Consider the following 21,931-nt stretch of genomic DNA (forward strand, 5'->3'; position numbering starts at 1 on the left):
GGGATGCTAATTCAAATAAAAAGAAAGAAAATAATAGGCGAGGAAAAAGCCTCATTGAATTCGATTGATTTATTTTAAAGTGAATAACAGAGCTAACTGGCTTTGTGTTGTAACACCAGGTGCTAGTCATTATATCTTAATTAAATCTTTCTTTTTTAGCGTGTAGTTATATGCATAGCGTAGTTTGGAAGTCTAAAAGTACGTATATAGCCAGAAGAAGGAAATATCTTTTCATTTGATAATTAAATATAAAGTTATTTATTGCGGCTTGCAGCTTTGTACTTTTCTAATATATTTTTCTCTTACTTAGAAGAAGAAATAAAGCCTTTTCTTTGTTACAATTTCAGAATGAATAATATATGAATATTTATTAGTTTCTCTTCTGAACGAATATACGAAAAAAGAAAACAATATTTCGTGAGAATTTCTAGTATTTTTAATGGGTTACTTTCGTTAAATGTTGAAATTTTCGGTAGCCAAAAACTTGCAGTAGATATTTTTATATACTTCGTAATTATTATTTCTATAAAGTGAAAATATATAAATATAGAAAAGTAATAAAGCTATGAGAAACATCTTGTCTTCGCGCATGAAAAGCGTATGAAACTGATGGAATACTGATATAACGATTTTCTGTCAACGACGATTAATTCTAAGAAACAAACTACATTACATTTTCTAACTTTCCAGAAATGAAGAATTGCAAGATAATTAATTTTATGAACCCTTACCCTCACCCTCCATTGACGCCCTCACACTCACCCTCCCTCACACTTACCCTCCATTGACGCCCTCACATTCACCCTCTCTCACACTCACCCTCCATTGACGCCCTCACACTCACCCTCCCTCACACTCACCCTCCCTCTCACTCACCCTCAATTACTTTATCGCCCTCACCCTCTAACGTCCTCACCCTCAACTACTAAAATGAGGGTGAGGTGAGGGTGAGGGCGGCCCTCATGAGGGTAAAATGAAGGAGGATGACTATCTCTGGAAGAGAGTAATCCATACTACATGAAAGGGTTAAATTTACCGCTCGTTCTTGAGTGATTTTAATCCCAAGCAATGGAGATGACGGAAGAGTCAAAGAAAATGTACATCATATTGTATCGAAACCGAATGAATTGGAGAAAATTTATCGTTGACCTTTAAAAGAAATGCAGGGGGCTACGAGGGTAAACCCACTAACTTATTTCTTACTGATGTTAACTCACTGCAGAGGAAATAATCGGGAAGCCTTAAAGAAAAGTACGACATATTACGCCAAAATCGAATAGTTTCAAATGAAAATTATCGTTGAGTATATATATATATATATATATATATATATATATATATATATATATATATATATAATTTAGGGGGAGGTGAACTTACAGTTTTATTCTTGACAGATTTTAACCTCAAATTGAGGGATATTCACGATGTCACAAAGAAAATATACACCAAGTTTTGTCATAAAAATTTTATATTGAAATATTGTTTTCCATGTACATGTGTAAACTTTCAACATGAGATTGATTTTACCAACTCCCCCTCCCCTTTTATACTTGATGAATTGCAACCCCAAACAATAGCATTATTCCCGCAAGTAAAAGGAAGGTTCATAGTACGTAACCGGACTCCGCTAGTTTACCGTAAGCTTTTCCATTTTCTCCAGATGCTGAGTCAACACCGAAAAATACTTTCGCTCGGACTGGGAATTGAAACCAGGACCTACATTTGGATCTGCTGGATTCAGATTCCTCCCCACAAAACTTCGTAACTCAACGAACATTTGTGAACTTGTTTAACATAAGTGTACTTGTTTAACATCGAAATGATTGATATAGCCTAAAAATTTTATTTAATATCTCTAAATCTATCATTTTTAATAGGAGGCACTATTTAAGAATTACTTATCGTCTTTTCGGGTGTTGAATAACACAGGTTCAATACTACATATACCTATTAGACCCGCAAAAATCTTCGGATCCCTCCAAACAAAACAATTCTAAACATTCATTTATTTGTGTGATAATATTTCAAATGCAGTCTCTAAGTTCAATTTACAACAGAATATTTTAACATTAATAATGGAAAAAGGAAAGAAGAAAATAAGGCAGGATCTATGCTTAAAGACAACATATCTACATTCACCTTGTGGAACTGGAAAAAATTGGTGAAAGTGGTCAGAGTAGCAGGCCTCAAGCTGTGCACCCAGGATGTCCCTTTTACAAAGGAAGAATGCCAACCACCAGGCTACGCTCGCTAGACATATAATAATAATAATAATAATAATAATAATAATAATAATAATAATAATAATAATAATAATAATAATAATAATAATAATAATAATAATAATAATAATATAGTTTGACTCAATACAGTGAACAAATTGGGGATGTGCCTGGATTAAGAATCAAACAACCGTGAAATATCCCCTAAATAATGCAGAATGATAGCCAATGATGTGGTCATGCATCACGCAATTTCCGAGCATTTTTGTGGGCTTTGTTTTAATAATAATAATAATAATAATAATAATAATAATAATAATAATAATAATAATAATAATAATATGATTTTCACAGGCTTGCGCCCAGCAATCATGGAACAGTTCTTACATCAACTAATCCTACTCTTGTTGTGGATAGCAAAGAGCGCTATGAAAACAAAGCAAGATGAAGAATGAAATACATTGTATATTTTCCTTCCCCTTTGTTATTTTTGTCTCACTCTGTGCTTTCCCCTGACCCTGTTAACCCTTCCACCTGCCTTTTTCCTTGTATGTGACTGATTTTCTCCGATGATATTCACAGAAATCGATCAAGTTTTTTTCTCCTTGTCTCTACTTTAGATTTGCAATAACAACATATGAAAGTGAAATTTCGTTCTGCTTCACCACCTGAAGAACGAAATTCAGTGTCACCTCTGAAGAACAATACAATTGATACCATGTCCGAGGAGCTCTCCAAAGATCTGAGCAGATCTGTAACTGATGAACACAATACCTTTACCAAACCTGTCTGTTCATCTGTGTTATTCGTGTGGCAAGTAGTATTTGTAACAAAATAGCTTCTGCTTTGCTCATATTCGTTCCATTAGATACCCGCAGAGGAAAGAATCTCATTCTGCTGGTACAATACGCGGCAAAAAACCTGCAACATGAGGATATAAGTTTATTGTGAAACTACGCCTAACAGGACAGGGGATGAACATAACGTCTAAGTGGAACGAATCACGCCAGGATGAACCTCGGCCTCCTCCCATACACACTTATTTTGGAGCAAAGGACTTCGTTATTTCTCAATAAACTTATATGCTCATGTTGCAGCTTTTTTGCCGCGGATTGTACCAGTTGGCGATTTTCTCTCACCAAGCGTGACAAGGAATATCCGAAACAGATTTGTTCCTTCAATTAGTTACGGTACAATAACGCTACATGCTCGAATAACGTTACGGCGTCGTAACGAAAATTGGTGTTATATCTTGTACCTACCTACATTAAATAACCAATAATTTTGTTACAGAGAGCTATTTTCGTTACGTTACATTTACGTTAAGTTATCCACCCCTGCTTTAATTGGAATTATTTTAGACTGTGCACGTTATAAGATATTTTTTTTTATTTCTTATAAGTGTTACTATTGATAAATTAGAGAGAATTTGGTGACTCGTAGATTATTTGGATAAGATTAGCGGTAAACTTGTCTCCGATAGAACCCTGCTATAACACAACCAGCGAACGAGTGCGGGCGGCCGGTTTTGGAACTAAAATGCAAGCAGCAGTGTTTCTAACCGGACTACTTGTAATCAATCTATCACAGTTCTGTAATCAATCTATCACAGTTCTTTCTGTCTTGTTCGTAATAAACCACTTCACGCATATGCTCAAGTCAGGGGCGGAGCGATCAGGGTTTTGAGTAAGAAAATTCTTTTGCATTGACATTATATTCGGATGTACTTCAAAAATTTGGTGAGAGAGAGAACTGATAATCTTTCACCACCACACTCCTAACCGTCTCCCCAGGGGTCCTGGGCCCACCCCCTGATTGAGATGGTACATAAAGATAATTTTGTCTAATCTCTGTCATTATTTAGCATGGTTTAGTAATTAAAAAAAAAAAGATATTTCTGCCACATTTTGAAAACTTTCAAATAAAGTTTTCAAAATGTTGCAGAAATATCGTTTTTTTTTTTTAAAAAAAAATACTAAACCATGCTAAATAATGACAGAGATTAGACAAAGTTATTTTTATGTACCATCTCAATCAGGGATGGACCCAGGACCCCTGGGGAGACGGTTAGAAGTGTTGCATTGACGGCGGAGGGGGAGCGATTAAAATGGGGTGCCTGATAATTGAAGGTTTCTTATAACTCCAGTAAAATTCAGACAAAATCTCTGAATTACGTAAAAAAGAAAACATACAAAATACATTTTCAGGGTAACTCTTACAGCCATTACTTTATTCTAAGATTAATGTTACTTCTGAAATTGATTAGAGCGAATTTGTATTTGAATAACAAAACCACTTTCATAAGTTTTTCAAAGTATCAAGTTTGAAAAGAACGAAGTTTGTCTTCCATTGTTATCTCATTGCTCAAAGATACCGGTGATGAAGTAATTGGCTGAAAATCAATCGGCCGTTTCTTAAATCAATTTATAAAGAAGATGAGTGCCAATGTTAGATATGTCAGTTCAGTATTTTTTTAAAAAGCCACCCAACATCTTGCAACCTGCGTAGCGCATTTTAATACTTACACTTGAAATAAAAATACAACTGAATAAAGACGATTAACTTTGCCTTTGAATTTCATATGTGAATAACAATATAGGACTTTTCAGATAGAGGACAGGGAGGAGCAGGTTTTATTAAACAAGACCGTACATCTGATATGTTTGAACTATAAGCAACTTGTGTTTACAGGCTAAACTCAGTCCTCTGAAGTCAATCGACAAATACCTTTAAGATGTTCAACAGAATAACGTATCAGCATTATTATATATTACAGACACAAATATAACACTAGACTCCCAAGTTTCAAAATTATATTGTGTCTGAAAACAGTTAGTAGATTTAATTCTTTGTGACCTGATAGCTAAAACCTGAGAGAAATTCAGATTTAGTCCAGAGGTAATTTCTTTCCTGATAAATAAAATTTATTGTGTGCTGAAGCAATGATACTTACTCTTACACTACCCATACACTGATGTTTTATAAATACTTTTATTCGAACTCTACCAAAGAGCTGGATTTCTATAATGATCCTAAAAGAAGGGTGCACTGAACCAAATTGTACAAATCAATCCCTAAAGGCAAGCTATCCAATCCCATAAATCTTTAAAAAATAAAGGAAAAATTTCTTCACCTCCTTCTCCCCCAAAGGGTTCACATTTCTCGAACAAAAAAATGAAATTTCTTTATTTTAACGTCCCATGATTATGTTGTTTATGCTAGAGGAGATAGATGATTAATGAGAGTGAAGGATTGTAAAATTAAATTTTGTTCTCTCAATGGGAATCAAACCCAGAACCACATACAATAAAAGCACATGCGCTGGCCAATAGACCAGCGGAAAGGACTTTCAAAGTTCTCGAGAGGAAACGTTTCGAGATTCCTCCCTGGCTAAAACTCGAAAAAATAATTTATTTGTCAATCGATAAACATACACTTAAACAGCAGCATCATGAGCCTTAACCTTAACTTGATTTAAACTTACAGTTACAAGATATTGCGCAAAACTCTAAGCTATCAACCCAAAATTAATCTTTTAGTCACTGACATTGTCATTCCTGCGTTTTACAGGCTGCTACTGTTTTATAATGAAATCGAATAAAACGTAATCAATTTTTATACAATCTGCTTAACACACGGTAGAAGCTCACTGAATTGTCAACTGTGCTATGTTGTTCTTAAATTGGTAATTTCCATTCATAAATCACTATTCACAATACATCTGCATCACTTCAGGGATGGTTCACTACAATACATACATAAGTTACGGCGTTTTTTATTAAGCGTAAAGAGATTAGACTATGCACAACATCTAAATTGCAACTTTAAAAAACAGTTGGATACACTGCAAAGTGAAACTCTCCGCTCCCCTGTCCCACCGCGCTTGCCAAGAAACTGATGTAAACACAACAGCAGCGCCATCCTCCCAAAACCGCACAGCTATCCTGGTCAGGTTATACACAAGTTGTATAAATATTTATTTCTTTTCTATCAATATGATTCCAATGTAACTTGCAAGCTTATATTTTGCGTATTCTGTTGTATTTAATGTAAGTTTAATTGCTACTCTCAGAGGACGAGATTGTCAAGTGATTGAGAGAAAGTATATCTAATCGGGAGAAGAGAAATTTTGGGGATTTTAAAAAAATCACTCCGTTACTTCTCCCATGTATAGTAGTCCCTTGTTATTCGAATGAAATGAAAATAACATGAATAGTGCAAGTACAATGTGAGTTATAGTTATTAGTGTTGAATTCAGGCATGTTCAAGGGGGCTTAGCCCTCCCTAGAATATATATGCCCCCCTAGAATATCTATAATTATACATGCATTGAAATATTTGCTTTTTTCTGTTTAACTTTGTTGGAAATAAAAGTCTTAAGAGCAAAGTTTTTTTTTTAAAAAAAAAAGAAAATTAGTTTTTTCCTTTGCCCAAACTAATTGTTCTAATTAACAAACCGCTTTCTCGTATAAAGTCGAAGTTAAACAAAAGCTTGTAAAGCGTTTTAAAGCAGATGCACGTGGATCCTTTACGTGAATTTTTATTGCTCCTCTTGTACAGAAGTCTGAATTAACACTGATAGTTATTAAAGTGAGAACCAGATGATCTTTAAAACAACGGTTTATCGGACATTTTCTAATATGGCAGCTACACCCTTTACCGGATATACACCTTTCCCAAGTTTTGAGTTTGTGTGTGTGTGTGTGTGTGTATTCATTTAATTGACATATTTCTATCTTGCTAGTTTTATACAGTGCAGTGTTAAAAATGTGCAATGTAGAACCACGCACGCAAGGAGAATTTCCCATAATTGCAATCAAAACAGTTCTATATATATATAAATGCAGGAGTTACTGTAAGTACCAAAACTATAATTATTTGTATCATAGCAATGTATGTTGTATAAGGACTTGTTTACAACGAAGTAATAATGCATGTAGTCATTGTAGTGTGAATCATATTTTTTATCCAAGGGCGCACATCAAGGGGGGAAAGGGGGAGCTTGCCCCCTAAGAGAAAATTATACTTGGGAATATCGAAAACCCAATAGAATTTTTACATTAGTTACAGCAAAATTTGAAACTATATTTGAAATGTCGCTTATACTTGCCCCCCTTGCAAACCACAACACGGGTGTCCTTGTTTATATCTGTAATAAATTCATAGTATAAGTATAACAAGGCCAAATCTTAGAATCAGCTTCAATAAATACAGTCGACAAGGTGTTGTAGCAATACCTTAAATCACATACATAAAAATGTTGGTCCTCCTTTTCCAGATTTGGCATTTACATAAAATCAACAATAAAGCATGCATTATTAAAAAAGTGAACGAAACAGTGACAGTTACAGCTCAGATTCAGTGACAAGTATGAATAGTGTGACAATGACAACAATAAAGTAATGTAAATTTAACAAAAGAACAAGTTTCAGTGATAATAAAAACAGGTTGTGATTTGTGACAGTAACAGGAGGAAAGTGAGTACTTCGTCACCGTTTTACTTCTGTTACAGTGTTTCCAAACGCACATATTTTGCATAATTAATAAAATTAATTGTCTTACACAATGGAAAAAAGGAAAATTCAGAAACTTATCAAACAGAAAAGTAACATCAAAGGACAGCTTACACATATTAAAAAGTACGTTAGTACATTTAACGAAACACAAAATATAGGTGAAATTACAACGAGGCTTGAACATTTAACAGAATTGTGGACAAGGTTTGACGACATTCAGACTACACTCGAGTTAGAAGATTAATGTAGTATTCAAGAAACTGAACGCGAAGAAATTGAAGCTAGGTATTATAGTTTACAGGCAAATATGCAACAATTAGTCAATGAACGATCAAATAAAGGGACATTCAAAGAAAATAGTACACACAATAGTCAGAATCATTCGGAGGGGAATAGCGCAGATAATCTAAAACTGCCAACTATTTCATTACCTACCTTTGACGAAAAATACGAGGGTTGGTTAGCATTTTCAGAAACCTTTAAATTGTTGGTTCATAATAATTCTATATGGCAACCTGTTCAAAAACGTAACTACTTATTATCGGCACTCAAGGCAGAAGCATTTGAATCGATAAGAAATCTTCCAGTTTCGCAACAGAACCATGACGTAGCATGGAAGTTATTACAGGAAAGGTATGAAAATAAACGTATGATTGCAGGAACTCACATAAGGGAAATCTTACACATTCAGGCAATACACAAGGAAAATGCAAGGGACTTACGTCAGTTCATAAACAAGTTTTCCAGCAATTTTCATGCACTGAAAGCATTTAACTTATAAGTATCACTAGAAGAGGTATTATTGAGTCAATTGCTAGTAGAAAGATTGGATTCTCAAACACGTAGAGAATGGAATTAAAACAAAATAATCAATCTTTCCAGCCATTAGCAGAGTTACTTTCTTTTCTAAAACATAAATGTCACGCGCTAGAAAATATGAAATCCAAACTAAATGAGTCACACAATGGGGAAAAGTTGTCGGGACAATCTCACGTAGGAATCCAGTTGCTGAGTCAAACAATCCTGATGCGTAAAGATGAGTTTTCAGCAAATTAAAAAAAGAGAGTTTCCAAAGTAGAATGCTGATGTTGGAGGGCGCGTATATAACTGACATGTACGCACAAGGTCTGCGGACCTGGGACTTCACTAGTTGGGGGCTAGCCGTAAGAAAACGTCCTTCGCCGGCTAATAGCTTGTGCCCCTTAACACAAAATCATAGGTAATTCCCAATGCAACGTGCGTGGTGGCTGCACACAATACCGGAGTCAAACTCCCTGAGCACCAAAGCTCAAGGTGCGGGATGGTCGACTGAAGAGTGTTGGCAGTTCATTCCAAAAACCACTCAGTTAAAGCACCTGTATGCACATGCAAACAGAATACGGAAAATAATTTGTTAATTTTAGTCAACTACCCACAATGCACGAGACACAGCGATAACTCGGACGTGAGAAAGTGCAGAAAAGAAACTGCAAAGCAACGCGACTGGCGTCACTCTTGTCCCTTGAATACCTGTTCTGGTCTAGTCTGCTCTAATCTATATCAGTGCTTCCATAAGCGATTAAAGAAAGCGCTTAACACTAGAACGGCGGTGTTTTTGGTACTCTCTAGAACGGCGGGAGTGGGTCAAAAATGACCCATTCCAATTTTATTAAATATTTGTATTCTAAACCACTAATATTTATTGCATAATAAAACGTGACTTTCATTCAATAAAACAAAAAAAACTACTTTGAACTCTAGCTTAATATTTATTGATAAATGTGTTTTTGCCAATAATACAAATTTAAGAAACATGCTATTTTTATGAATATAATATTATTAGAATGATATTATTGAATGTATTATATACAATGTCAGTTTATTGTATAGTAATTTTATATATCATTCTAATTCCTAGATAGTTATTATTCTTAGATAGTTTGTTCAAGCGCATAACCTAACTGAACTAAACTAACCTAATCTACACACATCTAAACATGCAGTCTTACACAGAATACAGTTCAGTCACTCCTCTACAAGGAGAAGGGTCATACAAAAACATTGCTCACAAATAAAATCGTGACGTATTGCACAAAAAAATATTTTACTAATATGGTTGTAATACGCATATATGCATTTCTATAACTTTCCTCTCCCTATTTAAAATTTCTGGAAACACATAACCTGACATAACCTAAAATAGCATACACAGTCGTAAACTTGCAGTAGTTGAAACCAGAAAAAGGCACTATAGAGTGATCGTTTTCTAAATAAGATATGCTAGGTTCTAATCATGAAAGCTCTGACATGAAAAGAATGGTAAACTACCTGTTCTTTCGAACAACTCCTTTAGAGACTCTACTTCTTTGGTTGAAATATAATTTATCCAAACAAGAGAAAGTAAGTTGTCTCCCATTAGACCTCTAAACTTTTTGGTTTCGGTAGCTTAAAAATTTCTGGTTACGCCACAGGGTAGTAGTTTAAGAATTCTTGGCAGCGCCGGAAACTGAACTCGGGATCCCTCAATCCGTACTCAGCCACGTTCACCACTAGACCAGCGGGGCGGTCATAGAGTGGCGATCGCAGTGAGAACTTCGGCTTTCTTCTCCCAACCCGTCTGGTATATAGGAACCTTGTCCCAACCCGTCTGGTCAGCGTGGGAGCAGTAGACCAAGTCCTTCCTCCGTGGAGAGGCCTTATCAAATAGTGGATCGAATATGGCTGTGGTTTATTTATTATTATTTATTTGTGCTATAAACGTCTTCTCATGAAACATTTCAACATAGCGATACCAACAAAAAAAGAACACACTAGCTATATATTTTCACAATAGCATGCAAAATATTTGCAAATTTTTTGTTAAAATGATTGAAATTATTATGAATATTTTGTTACGATGTAAGACATATAATTTGTGCTTAATAATAATAATAATAATAATAATAATAATAATAATAATAATAATAATAATAGTCTTATTTATTTCGCGACGCTTATTTGCAGAAGTATGATTTTCTGTGCTTATCTCTTCCTCTTTCAATATTTCATCCGAATCATCATATTCGTTGTTATTCGGCAGATACTATTCATCTGAAGAAATATCAAGGCATTCAGCGTCAGACTCACTTATGTCATTGAAATTTGCAAGTATTTCATCCAGTGTCATTAGTTTCTTGCTCATAATGAGTGTTTAAAATAGCACATCAGTCCGAAAATAATGAGATTCTCCTAATCAACAGACTTTCTAAAGTATTACTAACTCCAACTAAACTGACAAAATTGCTGAGAAGCTGGTTTTGAACACGAGATGGAATGGGAGAGTATTATGAGAAAGAACGGTCACAAGATAAAGACGCTAGCAAGCAGTGTTGCTACAATGCAACAAAATATCACTAACAAAAGAGTCGGGTCAAAATTGACCCATCCCGCCGTTCTAGTATAATTGTTTGTTATTTCAAAAGGCAAAGTGTGGATAAGAGTGACACTTAGTACAAATATTTCTTGAAGAAAACGAGTAAAAGTCACAAAAATTCGATCCGATTCGTAAGAAAATAGAAAAGTTGTTAAAACGTAAAGTTCGAAATGGGTCAAAAATGACCCAGCCGCCGTTCTAGTGTTAATTCAGTTCCCAATAACTATAGAATATATACTGTGCATATAATAAGTCAGGGAGAAACACTGAGAAGGTTCGTCACTGACAAATATTCTCACCAGAAAGCAATGTTTTAAATATATATATGAAAAAGCAATGAAAGACTTCTTTGTCCAGTTGTGTGGGAAAGAAGTAATTCCCACAGAAGAAAGAACGTAAATGCGTCGCAGAATAAAGTATAAATCAAACAAAATAATCACTGTCTTTACGAAATATACAGAGCATCCACAAAATACTTCTATAACCTGGTGGCGGTTATAGATTTGAGGCCCGAGAAGGGAACGACCTGTCAAGTGCACACGTAAACAGGTTGAGAAATCCTGGCCGTATAATGAAATATTAATAAAATTAGGTTTTTCACCAAAAATTTAAAATTAGTTAGTTGACAACACTGTGATATGGTGTGAGACTTACATGTATAAACGTTGAATGGTTTTTCACCTTTAAAAGGGCTATTTAAAATAATTAAATAACTTGTTCACTCACTACAACATGATGAGGTTCCTGCGTGAGCAGTATCCAATCCAAGTGTTCCATAAAGTAATAAGATACTCTTGAACGATTGACGCAGTTGGGTTTCCCTATCTTCCGTTTCTTCAGATGTTGAAACTATGCTGTCTTCCTGTGTTGAGTATCCTCCATGGTTCTCCAACGATGAATTGATGAGGGGAGAAAGGGAGTTTTTTTTAAACACTGGTGTGAGAAACGAAATATGGTTTAAACACCTGTGTTGGGTAACTTTTTTTTCAAAGTTTTCAGAAAGCGTTATAGGGCTATTTAAATTCATACTTTAAAAAAAATCTTTTCGAAACATGTTTTAAGTGTTCCGTTTCGATCACTTTATTTGGTATAATATGAAATAAATATATACACTCAAGAACTATTCATGAAAATATCGGCTTAAAAAATTATCAAACATTGCAATGAAAATTAGTAAATGTCTTCTTTTTAAAATATACTAATATCTGTAATTAAAATATAATAATATGAATAAATATACAAATAACAAACATGTTAAACGTATTGAAATATTTAAATTATTGTGAACGGTTCAATATTACTATAATATATTTCCAAAATATGAAAATCATTGAAAAAGGTAGTGAAAGAAAATGTAAACACATAATAAATTAACAATATACAAAGTAAGATTTTCACCTGTATGTCCCTTTTTTTAACAGTGCCTCGTGTTGTTGGCAGAAAAGAACGAAAAATCGTTTTTAAAAAATAAAAAAATAAAGTGTCAAAACTGAAGTATATAGTGATTCCAAGAAATAAGCATAATTCTGCATATCAAAAAAAATATTGTGATTTCGCAGACATGTATGAAGAAAATTCGAAACCTCATAAGATTAAAATGACATCCGTTCGCCATGTGAAAATCGAGAATTCAATTCAATAATGCCCAAGGTAACAAATGATTCATTCTGAAACAAAGTTATTATTAGCTTAGGCATAGAATAATAATTGTTATTCACTTCCAAAGTACGTGAATATTGTAGGGTTACCAGAATAGGTGGCTACTATGTTCAAAAGAATATATTAATAAAGCGTTGAAAACTATACGGTGTTGATCTAAGTTTTTCGAATGTCCGAATCAAGGAAGTTGACTCACTAGTCCAAGCATTCCTGAAAATAAATGGTCATTACGTCATGAATTGACCAAAACCATAGGTGGGAAAAATGTGTAAAACTACTCGTATTTGCACACAAAATATGCCATCGACACCTGCAAGGCAAAACTAGAAACGAGAAAAGGCCTGCAACCATAGCCACTTATAAAATATTTCTATACGTAACTGAAATATAAACACTAATATTCAGTAAAATACACGTATGTTCCCTGGAACATAACGTACATCATCCACCTGGAAAAAGATGTGTAAACACACAAAATACAAATGCTCCCGTAGCATCGTAAAATGTCTCTGCAAGACAAAAAAGATGAGACCTATTTAAAAAGACATGGGATACAAACAAGAACATAGTCAACGACATTACAACTTTCTAGTCGGTATGAAACATCCAAATTAAATTCCCTACAAGACGGTTATGTAATTTCACGACAGTTAAACTTTCTTGGGCATCTTCGCTAAAAAAATATTCAAACCTTTATTATTAACGCATTAAAATTCAGTCATCGAGCGTATAAAATAATTGAGAGAAAGTAATTTTCGTAAAACGTTATGGCTTCATGCCGTTGGAAAGAAAAAATAAGTTTATTTTCGGGATCTATATCGAATTTAAATATTTTCTAGGACATACGGTGACTAAAATATAACTTTCTGAAAATTAATGTATACACTAAACATTATAACACATTAGCATACAAATGCATATAATAAAATTACGATTCATAAACATTAAAATATTCGCTGAAATGTTACTAGACAATAACATATACTGAAAAAATCTAACCTAACGATACACATGCTTAATTACGGGTTACTCTAAAGGAAGAAAATAAATGAAAAAAACTATATTTTGCTATTGGTGGCGAAAATACAGTTAGCTACGGAATATCCAATGGATTAACCACATCCATTTTCCAAGAGATCTGCAATTCCAGGAAATATTGCCTCCCTAAAAAAATACATTTATCCCCATGAAATATCCTACCCGAAGAAGTTTCCCTACGGTCGCCAGATGTCTATAGGAGACTAAAAGAACATTAATCAGAAATTACAAGAAAACATAGTAATTAAACATATTTCCACATATATATCGATATGGGAGAAAGACAACCATTCACCATCATAGTATCCGTTCATATAGTTTCTTCTAAAATAAAAAGATTACTGCTTTAGTTCAGAGAATATGCTATTCACACGACATTCCTGCACATACTATTAAACAACAAGGAAATGCCTGTTTTCTCTCCTTTAAGGCTTAGCCTATTTTACTTTCTAAACTTTTGTCTTCGAACGAAATGGAAATGGAAATCACATCCTGGAAATTCAAATCAGTCAAAATCGGGTAAATGACGTAAATGAGGCTCAAGAAAATTACAATAAACAATTCAAGATTAAAACGAAAATCTAAGATTAACACTAAAAAATTAACATTGATAATTGTAAAATTACATACTAAATTTCAATTGTAAATATACGGATGTATATACAATTAACAACTAAAAATTTTCTCATCTTGAGCATCTCGATACATTCTCCTTTTTTAATTCTAGAAAGAAAATCAAACATTAATTGTGAATCATACGTATGATAACAGATTTAAGAATTTCGAAAGTGGGAAGGGATCCTAGAAAGGAATTTAAAATTTAAAACATTCAATAAAAATATAAGGCCAAAATATCTTCCCACTGGCTGGGGTTCGAAACTGCGCTACTAGCTCAAAATTGCTTTTAAAATGCAATTCCCTTACGTATGTAGAATGCGTTTTTACAAAAAATCTTAAATTCAAACATCTACAAAAATAATGACATTAAACTAAAAGTAAATTATTAATAAGGTTTGCAACACTGATGTATAGAATGCGACGCTGAGCAAAGACAAAAAAAAGAAAAAGAATCAATCAGCTGTGTGTCGCCCGTTATTCGTCGACGTAAACACGTCCGACAAGTTGGCCCCACCCCATTGAAGCACTAATGATCTCTTCTAGTGCAAACGTTAGTGCTTCGTTAGTGCTTCTTAGAACATCAACTCCCAACATTAGTGCTTCAATAGTTTGGACGCTAGAAGCAAAAAACTTTGGGGGGGCCAACTTCACGTTAGCCCCCCCAGAAAGCACTAACGATTAAACCTGTAGCAATCGTTAGTGCATCGTTAGTGCTTCCAGAAAACACTAATAGTTTCGTTAGTGCTTCTAAATTAGTGTGGCTATGGCCAGTTATAAGTCACGAAATTCCCATAAGGAATACATGGGGAATTTTTAATTGGCTCAAATTCCCGCCAAATTCAAAAGCGCTAATGACCTCTTCTAGTGCAATCGTTAGTGCTTCTGAGAACATCAACCCCAACATTAGTGCTTCAATAGTTTGGACGCTAGAAGCTAAAAACTTTGGGGGGGGGCCAACTTCACGTTAGACCCCCCAGAAAACACTAACGATTAAACCTAGTGCAATCGTTAGTGCATCGTTAGTGCTTCCAGAAAACACTAATACTTTCGTTACTGCTTCAAATTTAGTGTGGCTATGGCCAGTTATATGTCACGAAATTCCCATAAGGAATTCATGGGGAATTTTTAATTGGCATAAATTCCCGCCAAATTCAAAAGCGCTAATGATCTTTTCTAGTGCAATCGTTAGTGCTTCGTTAGTGCTTCTTAGAACACCAACCCCAACATTAGTGCTTCAATAATTTGGGCGCTAGAAGCAAAAAACTTTGGGGGGGCCAACTTTACGTTCGCACCCCCAGAAAGCACTAACGATTAAACCTATTGCAATCGTTAGTGCATCGTTAGTGCTTCCAGGAAACACTAATGGTTTTGTTTTGCTTTACTATTATTGTAGATCTGCGCTCTTATATGTCACAAAGATGTTCCAAGTCACGAGATCGGCGGTCACGAGTTCGAAATTTACGCTCACTCGACCTCAACCTCACGAAGTGAGCGTGAGATAAGGCTGGTGGTGTGAGCGTGAGGTTGAGTGAACTGTAGGTGAGACTGGTTATTTGAGCGTGAGGTCAGACTGGTGATGTGAGCGTGAGGTTGAGTGAGCGGGAGGTCAGGCTGGTGATGCGAACATGAGGTTGAGTGAGCGTGTGGTCAGGCTGGTTATTTGAGCGTGAGGTCAGACTGGAGTGCTTTCTGGGGGGGGCTTACGTGAAGTTGGCCCCCCCAAAGTTTTTTTGCTTCTAGCGTCCAAACTATTGAAGCACTAATGTTGGGGTTGGTGTTCTCAGAAGCACTAACGAAGCACTAACGATTGCACTAGAAGAGGTCATTAGCGCTTTTGAATTTGGCGGGAATTTGAGCCAATTAAAAATTTCCCATGTATTCCTTATGGGAATTTCGTGACATATAACTGGCCATAGCCACACTAATTTTGAAGCACTAACGAAACTATTAGTGTTTTCTGGAAGCACTAACGATTGCAGTAGGTTTAATCGTTAGTGCTTTCTGAGGGGGCTAACGTGAAGTTGGACCCCCCCCCCAAAGTGTTTTGCTTCTAGCGTCCAAACTATTGAAGCAGTAATGTTGGGAGTTGATGTTCTAAGAAGCACTAACGATTGCACTAGAAGAGATCATTAGTGCTTCAATGGGGGGGGGAGACTTCTCGGACGTGACGTAAACAGGTGGTCGAAAATTCAGCGGCTATCTTATCAAAACGAAAAGGAAAGAAAAATATAATAGTTGCTCTTCGCTGAACAGTTAAAGGCTAGAAGCAAAAAGAAGTTTAAAAACAATGCGTAGTTCTCTTTTCATTTTTTCCGTGAGTCATCGAAACTAAAAGCGAAAAGGAAGAGAAATAAATACATGTTTATCACCTAAAAGTTGAAAGGAAGATTAAAAGAAATGCGTGGCTTTCCTGAAAGAAAATTTATATCAATATACAAAGTTTTGCTCACCTCCTTTTTTTCTTTTTCTGTGATTACTGTTTCTGTCTTGGTAACTGGAGTCCGTTCGTTTATTCGTACTATGATTACTAATACGTACATAAATATTCTTAATGTTGTCACATAAGTTGCGGTTCTTGTCTGGTTTGTGGTAACTCAGGTTACGAGGCCATGATTTAAGACTCCTTCTGTTTTTTGTTACTGTCTTTTCGAGTGCGGCCTTGGTTCTGATCCCCTTAAATTTTATATTGTGTACGTTCTGGTCGGCGTATCTTTGCCTATTGCTATAATTATAATCTTGTTTACGCTTTTCCTCTCTTTGGTTTGTGACAGCTGTTTTAGTGCGTTTGCGACCTCTGTTGTCTACAACGGTAAGTTCGTGATTTTCACTACTACCACTACTACAAGCGGTGTCACTAGATTCTGAATGAATAAAATCATTGTCAGATTTGTTACGAGGTTGGTTTAGGAGGCCTGCCTCTGGTTCAGGTTCCGATTCCGATGTTTTGTTTACACTAGGAATATCAGTCACTAACTGATTCTCAAATTCCGTTGTTTCGTATCCAGTAGGAACATCTGACTGTAACTGGGGTTCACATTCCGGTGTTCAGCGCTCTCTGTTTCTTGGTCATTTTCACGAAACACGTCCCGTAAATCGTCCATCTTCTGACTTAATTCGCTCTTTACCTCAACAAAAGTCTCTTTATTTTCAGCACGGAACTCTCTATTATGCTTTATATATATGTCAACATTCTCTTCAAAGTCAGCACGGCTCTCTTTACTTTGCTCCAATAATTCTTCGAGAAGTGAAATCTCCCTAGCAATCGGATTAATTCTCTGGTGTGCCATCTTGAACAAGAATAAAGCTTAAAACTTATGATTAGAATAAAATATACTATCAAAAAACAATATGATTAAAATCACATGAAATATTTTTTTAAATCCTGGCACTGAGCTGAAAGAGAAATGGTATATTAAAATATTGAACTTATGTGTATATTCGAGCACCAACGGTTTCGATTCGGGTCGGTAGTTCGGGCGTCATTTATTTGTAACCACCCGGGTGTCGAGTCACGGTTCGGGCTTCCATTTATTTGTAACCAATTTGAGGTCCAGTTTTTGTTCGTGGTTCTGTTCTCCGTGGTCCTGCCAATAAGTATTCTCCTGAGACCAGAACTTACCTGGATAGGACAATGAAAAACCTCTCCAAGAAAGGGTTACAAATTGTTTCCAAATCAATCGTCGGTCTCAATGATGATATGAGCATTAAGCGCCGAGAGGTTCTAACGTCTCGTCCCGAAAACCTCACGGACGATCAGACGGTCATCCAGACCATAACGCACACAAACATAACTCACACAGACAACGAAAACACACTGGATTAAATAACACTATGCTTATTTATTAGATTGCTATTATAAAAAATGACGAAGAGGAAGGAACACAACACTAAACCCAGAATATGTATAATGATTTACATCACTAAAATCACACTTTGCCGTTCTAATGCACTGTAGCCCTTTATATATATATATATATATATATATATATATATATATATATATATATATATATATATATATATATAAGATTATAATTCAGATTTGACTGCAAATGCTTCTCTCACACCATTGACGCACTTGGGGGATTAGCACTGGGGGAAAAGTTGTCGGGACAATCTCACGTAGGAATCCAGTTGCTGCGTCAAACAATCCTGATGCGTAAAGATGAGTCTTCAGCAAATTAAAAAAAGAGAGTTTCCAAAGTAGAATGCTGATGTTGGAGGGCGCGTATATAACTGAATGATGGATCTTTTAGGATAGCAATTGCGTTAAAATTGCAAGCAGATATTTGCGAACCCCATAAGTGCCAAGAGTGCAAAAATCCTGTTGACAAAAAAGGACTACATGGTCTCTCCTGCATAAAAAGCACAGGTAGGCATCCTCGACACTCAAGCTGCAATGACATCATTATGAGAGCACTCATCTCCGCAGGTGTATCGGCAATAAGGAAGTCAAATGGGTGTAGTAGAACAGATGGAAAAAGACCAGATGGGATGTCTTTAATTCCTTGGAAGAAAGGCGAAGCCTTAATTTGGGACTTCACATGCACAGACACTTTTGCACCTTCCAACCTTCCTTTCTCTTCAATCCAGGCGGGCAATGCAGCAGTTCGGAAAGAGATAGAGAAAATAAGAAAATACAACAACCTTATGGAAAATTATCAATTCGTACCAGTTGCAGTTGAATCCGGTGGCTCGTGGGGAAGGGAAGTCCTAAACTTCATAAAGGAATTAGGAAAAAGCGTCACACACACTTATCCAGTGATGAAAGGGCAACCAGCTTCTTAATCCAAAGAGTAAGCATGGCGGTGCAGAGAGGTAATGTAGCCTCAATACTAGGAACCATACCTCCCGGTAAAGCACTGGAGGAAATTTTCTTACTTTAAAATACATATACTTTACATTCTTACTTTAAAATAAAATACCTTAAAATATTTAAACGAGAAGCTATAATGTATATATGGCTATACATCTTTAGAATTATCTAACTTTGAGTTAAATAACAGAATTGAAATATTCTAAATCTCATTAGTCATAAAATGTGTTAAAATGAACCTGTATAAAAATAGCTTGTAAACTTGATTACTGCATGTAAATCCAAGTGTTGATAAATGTACTTTATATTAAAAATATATATAATGTCAAAACAATGCATTTTATTAACGTTTGACTAAGTCTATAGTATAGCTCAATGAAAAAAGAAAATACACATTGTCAATTTAATAACTTTTTTCATGTTATGGTTGCTTGCATTTGTATTTGCTGGATTTGGTCTTCTTCTCCTTCTCCTCAGCATAGTAATTTGGTAAGCAATTTGTAACGTCCGGAGGAGTGTAGTAAACATATTGAGGTTGATGGTTTACCGCTTCGTCCAATAAATCTTCACCAAAGGAAAGTCGATATTCAGTTTCTGTGCTGCATGGCATCTTTTACACTCGGATGTAACCACCTGCAATGAAAAGACAAATAATGCAATTCGATTAATAATACATATGCCATAAAGTTACATCTCTTCAGCATCTGAAAGACTCTACCCTGTGCAGATGTTCAATGTTCAACTGCATGCTTTATAGTCTATATATTGATCCCAATGACACTTGAATTAGAACCATTTTATGGAAACGAGGGCCTGGCGGCCACTGAGGGCCAATTCTTTAAGAGGTCCCGTTTTTTATTGTTTTTATTTAATGCAGGTATCAAACAAAATTTCAGTACTTGATGTAGACCGGTTAAAATAGTGCATATTCATAATAATTACTCTAGTAAAGTATTTCTCTTAAAACTTATTATGAGAAAAGGACTTATAATTGTTAAAAAGCTTAAAATAGTTTTGTCAATTTTGAAATTCCACGTATAAAAGATATGGTTAGACAAAAATTGATACCAACTTTGTTTTACTTCATTGCTAAGTTATGCATTAATAACTTTTATGTAATATACATTAACGTAGTTTTGTGGTGCGTGTGATTTTCTTTTCAGGGATGGTTGCTAATGTCTGCAGTTTACGTTCATTTTCTAAAGTGAAAATAGTATAAATAAACTACGAAAATACCATGATACAGTCATAACTAAGCCACCTAAATTTAATGAACATCGAACAAACCACAAAATATTAACTTTCATTATGTCATACATAATTTTTTACATATTAAAATGTAGAAAAATCAATTTATAACGTTAGTGTTTTCTATGGGGAAGCGTCTGGGTGGGATAGAATGAAATTTTATGTTATTTTGTTTTCAATGTCTCCTTCACATCCATTAACAGGTTGACTGCCAAGGGGATTTGAGGGTACAGGTCCCACGGGGCCAATACAGTTTCTGTTTACTTTTTACTCGAGTGTGGGTAGTTATGGCATACTGTTGCCGCGAATTTTTTTTTTCGAAAATGCACCCGTGAAACACGAGTGTTATATATGGTGCTTATGGCCTCTGACGGTATTTTGTGTCAATGAGTACCATATATGATACTCAAGAAACTGCTTAGGTTAGATTTGATTTATTTATTTATTTATTATTTAAAATGGCGGAGTTAAGGTATAACCTTTTCTTCCACTCAACCATTTACACTTTTCTTTTACAGTCGGATCTTTTTTTATGACGAGAATAAAAATGATATACAGTTAGGCACGTTAAAGAGTTACCGACATACAGAACAATACAGAAAATAAAACATGACAAATGAAAATGAAACTTATTACATATAAAATAAACACTAAAACAAACAAGAGACAATGCTAAAGACATGTTAAACTATACAAGGAGAAACAAAGACATCTATCTTGATTATATATAACATAAAATACATTCCTATGATTCACTATCTATAGATAAAATGATGCACCTACTTAAGTGATTGTGTATAATGTATACGTTCATACACATGTATCAGAAGGGAATAGAAAAGAAAATAAGAAGAAATAGAAAGAGAAAAAACGAACGACTGCATGGTAACGCCGGGAATAGTTTCGTGTGTAACAACTTTTTTCTTTTCTTTTTTTTCTTTTCTTTTTTTCTTTAATCTTACTGAAGACCTTCATTAGAAAGATATTCTTTAAGCCGACGTAAAAGTCAACACTGAACCAGAGTTAGGTTAGGTTAGATGAGTGCTTTCATATAATTGGAAACAAAATATTAGGACAATGTTTCGTAAAGTATATTAGACCCTAAAAATACAGAATATTGACAAAGGTTGACACTAATACATAGGTAAATGGAGTATCTTTGGTTGTACTATTTCTCTTGATACTACAAAAATAGAAAAGTATTAACATGTATTTGTCTTGTTTTTCCACGGTCTCACAGGAAATATTTCGGATCATGAAAGTACATATTCTTCCGAAGTAAGTCATACCTTGCTAGTATGAGTCTCAAAGAAACAAGATGAATACAGAAACACGTTGCATACCAAACACTTTGAAAACACCTTCTTGCATTTCTTCTGAGCAGTTTAATTACCTGAAGATGCTAGTATTTCCTTGTAGC

This window comes from Thermobia domestica, chromosome 3 (genome assembly GCF_964235325.1).
Source record: "Thermobia domestica chromosome 3, izTheDome1.hap1.1, whole genome shotgun sequence".
In the NCBI taxonomy this organism is placed as follows: Eukaryota; Metazoa; Arthropoda; class Insecta; order Zygentoma; family Lepismatidae; genus Thermobia; species Thermobia domestica.